The following is a 6,899-nucleotide window of genomic DNA, read 5'->3' as shown; positions in this document are numbered from 1 at the left end:
AGAATTCTGGATGAAATGGGAAGCATGCATCCTTTTTTTTTTTTTTTTTTTGGATAGGGTGAGTCGGGATATCAGCTCACTAAGATCACATGTTTTGGAACAAAAGCGCAATTATTATACTTGCGATGATTGAAATTCAAGCATTCTGAGTTTTGTGGTGTTGGTCAATTAAATAAGACCCCTCAGGAAGTGCCCTGTGGAAGCTGAAACACCTTACCCAGCTCGGGCCAGCAGCACAGCTCACTGCATTTCCCTCTTTGTACATTGTGTTCTTGACTAACAGCGTCGGGCTGCTCAGAGTATCAATGACTTCATCCAAAAAAGTTTCCCACTTCTAAAACGTTTACAGGATGTAAACCCAATGTTCAGGATCGGGAGAGACGGAGTCGTTTAAAGTTTACGTCTGCTATTAAAAATCCCATTCCTGAACTCCTGAATGCACAGGCTGTTATGCTTAATTCTATCTTTTATTATTTGCTTAGCGATTGGCATTCATCCAGAGATAGTAGAGAGTGAAACATGCATTTTTAGTTCACATCTGTAAACTGAGGAAAGGAATGAGGTGTAGTCTCAGAATTCAATCCAGTCCCGGATTAAGACCACATCCTATAGGAGCGAATATAGTGGAAGGGTTACGAAAAGGATGACATTCTGAACACACCCGGAGGGAGTTTGTGTATCTCTGTCCTGGTAAATGAGGAAACGCAGCGAGGAGTCACTATGCATGTGCCCACAGCTTGGGATTTTTTGTATTGTGTTGGACATGGGATTGCGCAGTGAGAGGCGCTCTTGTTCTGTGTTTGTGTGGACAGGTGTGTTGCCAGTGTCCTCGTCTCTTCTGCTCTAGAGCAAACCTCCTTGTGTCTCCCCCCCCCCCCCCCCCCGTTCACTGCCAACTAACTGCGCCAGCCACGACAAATAAAAGGCCGGCTGTGGAAATTAAAAGCTTGAGGGAGAAAAATCGTTAGCATTTGTGCAAATACAAGTAGGATTTCACTCGAAAGCTGCTGAAACGTGCCGGCTGTGGAAATTAAAAGCTAAGTTACATATAATGGATCTGTGTCATTTTACAACACAAAAAGCATAGGAAGACTTGAAGCAGGAAGCATTAGATGTCCACCGAGCGAGCTGACTAATAAAGCAAACAAACGTCATGTACCACTTCATTTGCATTAAAACCGAAGAGACATCTGTTCAAGAAAAATCAAAGATAATTTCAAAACATATCGCAGAAGTTTGGACGCATCTGTGATGGTTTTTCCACATTTTAGAAAAAATAACAGTAAATGGAGATGCAATGAAATCAAAAATTTTTATTTTTTATGTTATTGCTTTCATGTTATTGCAGCTTTTATAACCAATAAATAGCAAATATTAAACTGTTTTATTGTTCCATTTCTGATATAAAATGAAAAAACAAAAAACACTAACAAACTTAAATCAGTAGTTTTAAATGCACATGACTTCTATGTGAACTTTCAGATATGATTTTTATTTTGGTATACTATGATTGTTTATTTAATATTTTTTTACTTTTTATTTTATTTTATTTTTTACATTTTCTGCTTTAATGTTAAACTTGTAGTAATTTTGTTGTGTGTTTTAGTCATTTCTATTAGTTTAGTTGTTTTTAAATATTTTTAAATTTGATTTCATTTTAGTTATTTTAGTACATGTAATACAATAAAAAAACAATAAAAATTAAATGGTTCCTTTGACACATGTAGAAATAAAATGCATTTAAGTTGCTATTTTATAGCAATGTTTTTATGGGTTTCGTTTTAGGACATATAATAACCCTGTTCTTTACTGTAGTGCATCAAAGATACGTAAAGGTAAAAAATAGGGGAAAAATGAGCATGAACACGTAAATAAACCCATACAGTAGAAATATTACTGTACATCTATATAGACAGTCATGAATCAAACCGACGAACGTGTGACTGGGTTTCTGAATAAACAGAATTGATGAACATACGGTAGGTTAAATCTCACGTTATAACCGTCTTTGTTTGGTTTTTCAGACGATGGAGTGGATAGGCGCAGACAAGAGGTCAGTTTGCTGTAAAACACTATGAACACACCCTTCTTGCTGGCAAAATTCCTCTGTGACGTGCCAAAGCAATAAAACTGCGCGATTGCAAGCTTTTACGGCTCGCCACATTCGGGGCTTATTTTTTACAGTTCCTCTTAACAGTGACCTCACCTGTTCACGTGTGGTCCAGTCACCACCGTGTCCGCCTTTTTGGTGTCCCTGATGATAAAATGATGATAAACGTGGCTCTTGCTAACTCACCTTTTATCTCCATATGCAGATTCTCCGGCAGATAGTTGAGTCGCTCCAGGGGAAGGACCTCAACCGTGTCCTGCTGCAAGTGATGATAAGCTTCATATGTCCCGCGTGCAGTTGAATTCCACAGCAGTGGATCTTGACGCTAAATTGCAAAATAGCAAAAACCCATGGCATAATTAGGATAAAAAGTAAACTGAAGAACCACTCGTACTTCAACGCTGACGTCAGAAACTGTGGATGTTGTTTTTACACAAATGTAGTCAAATTGACACAGGTGTTGAATGCCCTCAATGCTCCAAAACCATCAACAAAACACTAAGCAGAGTAATATCGACCCGGACGAAAGTAAATATGGGGTTTGGTATTTGCCGTTACTCGAATATCCAACATAAAATCTGAGCCCTGAAAGCAAAAAAAGCAGTTGAGAAGCAGTGGATGTACATACGTAAACTAGCAGCAAGAGATCAATTTTCATGGCAGAATCTGGGGGTGTGATTGGATTTCACAGGAACATCACTGTTGTGTTTCGGTTCCTCACCAACCTTTGTTGTTTATAGGATTTACTGTAGATCTCTTTCTGTATGAGTAGAAATAATGAAACCTACACAATCCAGCTGACAAGGAACATTCTCACAACTTTCACCGAAGTTATATTAATGTGAGGACAAAACGTCTTAATGTAATATTTATGGAACGTTCTTATAATTTTTGTCAATATTTTGATATGCATTCTCACATGATGCGAATGATGAAAATGGCCTTATGATGTTATTGTGTACTTGATGAACGTTCTCATAATGTTGAAGAGAAAACGCTTCTTAGAATATTAATGGATAAAGGTTCAAGGGAACATTTTAGTCTTGGGTGGACAAACGTTTTAGGAGGAACTTTCTAAAAGAAAACTGGACATTTTAGACATTCCTGATAACATTAAATATAAACATTCAAATTACATTTTTGGGTGAAAATAAAGTTCAGTAGGAATGTTTTTAGAAAAAACGCTTTTTGTTAATCTTTAAATAAAAAAAAAAAAAAAAAAAAAAAAAGTTTCCACACAACTAATAAAATACGTTTCATTGAAATGCAGGTAGAGGAACCTCATTTGTTAGTATTTGCACAAATTTTTCAAGTAGAAAAAAACATTAATTAAAACCGACGGCCTTGGAGGGGATTACTCTGATCTATTATTTAGATCCAAATGAACAGGCAATACACACACTTGTTAACTGTAACCTTATTTTCAGATGTAAATTTTAATAAAGTGATCATTGATTTATCACTTGGTAATTAGTGCACTCATTGCTCACATGATTAAAATGTGATCTAAACACTCCATGCAAGCACAAAACACCATCATAACCACAGAACCGAAATTATTCAAAGTCAACTAACAGCAGCTCTCTCACCGTCACTAAACACACATCAGATAACACTTAACTTCAACATTTACTCGCATCATCCAGAGGCCCTATGCAAGCATGCTGGGAACGTTAAAATCCACTGACACAGTTTTCAAAGTTACAAGTTCATTAAGTTACTAAAACTACTTTGTTTTGTACTACTACTTACTAAAAAAATAACAATAAAAAAAATAAAAATACCAATAAATGAATGCGAGAAATTTCAGTGTTAAATAACACTTTAAATTGCACAACATTAAGTTGATGTAACAATCAACCATTATTTGTTAATCAGAACTCATCAAAATGAACTTAAATGTCATTCTAATTGAAGATTTAAGTTTTATTAAAACGATGCATTTATTGAACGTTGTGGTAGTAAGCTCCCCATTTTTTTTTGAGAGCGCAGAGAAACCTTCAGGGCAATCTCTCAGAAATATAAAGTCTTAAAAATAAAGCTTGTTTATTGGCATCAATGGTTCCATTCTTCCTCTGCATAAAAAGGGCACTTTATAGTAGAAAAAAAAAGTTCTTTATATTAAGAAAATAACGGTGTTTTTAAGGAACTGTTTTCCACGGAGGTTTCTTTGGAGGAGCAAAAAATGGTTCTTATATGGCAGTTTACCTTTATGTTCAATTGGTGTTGTGATCATGAAACTCTTCTTGAGTTTTGTTCAGGCGTATGGCTAGAAACAGGAATGTCATTTTCCTGCTGCCGGTCGCCGGTGATGTTGACCAGATCACGTCAGAAGCTATACTTTTATCTTTTAGAGCACAGAAATTATTCTGAACGCCAAAACCGTACAAACTGGTGTTTTGTGTGGCGTCCAAACGAGTCATGTAAGTGACTCCTTCATCAGCTGTCAGACGCAGACGCACAAGTTTTCATCGAGTTCACTGAAGAATCCTGTGTGAGTTGTGTATTTCTTCCCCGCAGAAATTCAACAGGTGTTTGGAGCCCAAAGCACATGGAAAATTACTGCGTCACAAACACAATCCGTGAGAAAGAGATATCCTCTTATCTCACAGCCCACAACAGGAGATTACAACAGTACACTAGAAATAATAATATTAAAAATGACCGGAAAGGAAATAACAGTACATAACCACAGGTCAAAATGTAAATAAAAAAAATAAATAAAAAAATATTGAAAGATTTTTAAGAATGATTTTATTTATTAATATTATTTTTATTTTTTTTGGAACACGTTATGACACTAACCATTCTCAACTTTATAATAAGAAAGATAAAAAAATAGTAAATACATTTAAATGTTACAAAGGATTTCTATGTCAAAGAAATGCGGTTCTTCTGAACTTGCTATTCATTTTCTGAATCCTGAAAATACTAAATGTATCCATTTTCCACAAAAAACAACTATGGTGGCAGGCACACACGGTGTTCAACATTGATACTAACAAAATGTTTTTCTTCTTGAGCAGCAAATCCATCCATATTAGACTGAGTGTCTGAAGATCATGTGACAACGAAGACTGGAGTCAATGATGCTGAAATTACCGCTGCAACTCAGCAGAAAATAGATTACACGTATTACCAGAGCTGCACACAGAAAACAGCTCTGTTTTACAGTCAGAATAATATTTCACAGTTTTTAACGAAAGTGTTTGATCAAATAAATGCCTGCCTTGGTGATAGAAGAGAAACTTTGTTTTCTTTAACATGTGCCTCCAAAAGCAATTGCAATCGAGAGGACCGAGAATGAGTTTTTTTAGAACTGGGCCCTTATCATTATAAATCCCCACCATTTCTAACCGTTGGCATGATTTTTTTGGCGTTCCTTCACTCCCCGAATGTACAAGCATTGAAACAGGTTTTTGTGATTCTGTGCTTCGTGAATGCAATGTTCTCAACTTTCATTCTTTGTTCAGCGCATATGATGAAAGTGGAACTTTTTGTCAAAACTGGCTTGTAAAAGGCACCGATTCAGAAGTTTTCGTGTAGGATTTAGACACCAGTTAAGTGTCCGTCTGCCTTCCATTGGCTGTTTCTTCTAATTGCAGTGCATGAGTAATGATATCTGTCAGACCTGTAAACAGACGCGCAAGATCAACACGACTCCATTACACACCTGCATTGTTAACTGTATTCACATCAGATAGAGTTTCCCCCCAAGTTTAAAGGAAATAGTTCCTACATATCAGATTTTTCCATCACTTTTTGTCTCGCCGCATGTCTGTCCAAACCTGTATGACTGGAATTTCTTCCCTATAAAAACAAAAATGCGAGATGCATGTCATGAAGCTTTTGTCCTTGTAAAAAAGCTAAAAAAGCATACATTACAGGCCCATCTGAGAGCATGAGAAGCCAAACACTGATGTGATTTTCATGTGTCCTGTGGAAACAAACCTGCATTTGGGAATTTGTGAGGACGATTTATCCCAGTGATAGCATCTTAAAGTGAATTCAGTTATCCACACGAAGCAATCATGCAACTTCGTTAGCACTTGGATTTGTTTGGATCATGAAAGTAGAGTATACGCCCATGACGATTGAGTAAACGACCATTGTTTTTAAACTATTCATAGTTTTTACAGTGATTTTGTGTTGCTATGAGTAAGTGGCTGTTTTTATCCCGGGTTAACTAAAAACGAACACTATTAAAAAATCATTTTGTATAAAATGTAAAAAAGATAATACGGAAGAGGATGAGGGCCAAGCAATAATAAAAAGATAAAACCATCTCGAGGATTAAAGTCATTTATAGTGCGAGATTAAACTCGTTAAATTTCGAGACTAAAGTCTTTGTGTTTTCGAGAAAAAAAGTGCGAAATGAAATGTATAGAGAAATAACGCATTAGATCATTGTTCAGTGGCATAGCCTATATCTTCAGTAACAAATAAATACTATCAGCTTTATCTAATTATGGAAACAATAATACATTAGCACACGACCTTGAAGTGAAGTCTGCAGAGCGCTTAGGTCTTTTTAGAAGAAAAAAATCGGTTCCAATTTGCGCGATGTGCTAATCGCATTTTTGTCCAACAGGAAAGAGGACAACCAGAGGACCAAAGCAAGGTTATCGCTGGCTTCAAACCCAAATGCACTCGGGCACTTGGACCGTTTATTGATAAATTAAAAACCGTACGGGCATTTGCATTAATGGCGTTGTTAATGTAATGAAGTTTTATTCCTCAAGTTTGTATTTCGACTTTTTTTTTTCTCGCAAATTTAACGAGTTTAATA

This window comes from Cyprinus carpio, chromosome A9 (assembly GCF_018340385.1).
Source record: "Cyprinus carpio isolate SPL01 chromosome A9, ASM1834038v1, whole genome shotgun sequence".
Classification (NCBI taxonomy): domain Eukaryota; kingdom Metazoa; phylum Chordata; class Actinopteri; order Cypriniformes; family Cyprinidae; genus Cyprinus; species Cyprinus carpio.
Note: the sequence above shows the minus strand (reverse complement) of the source record.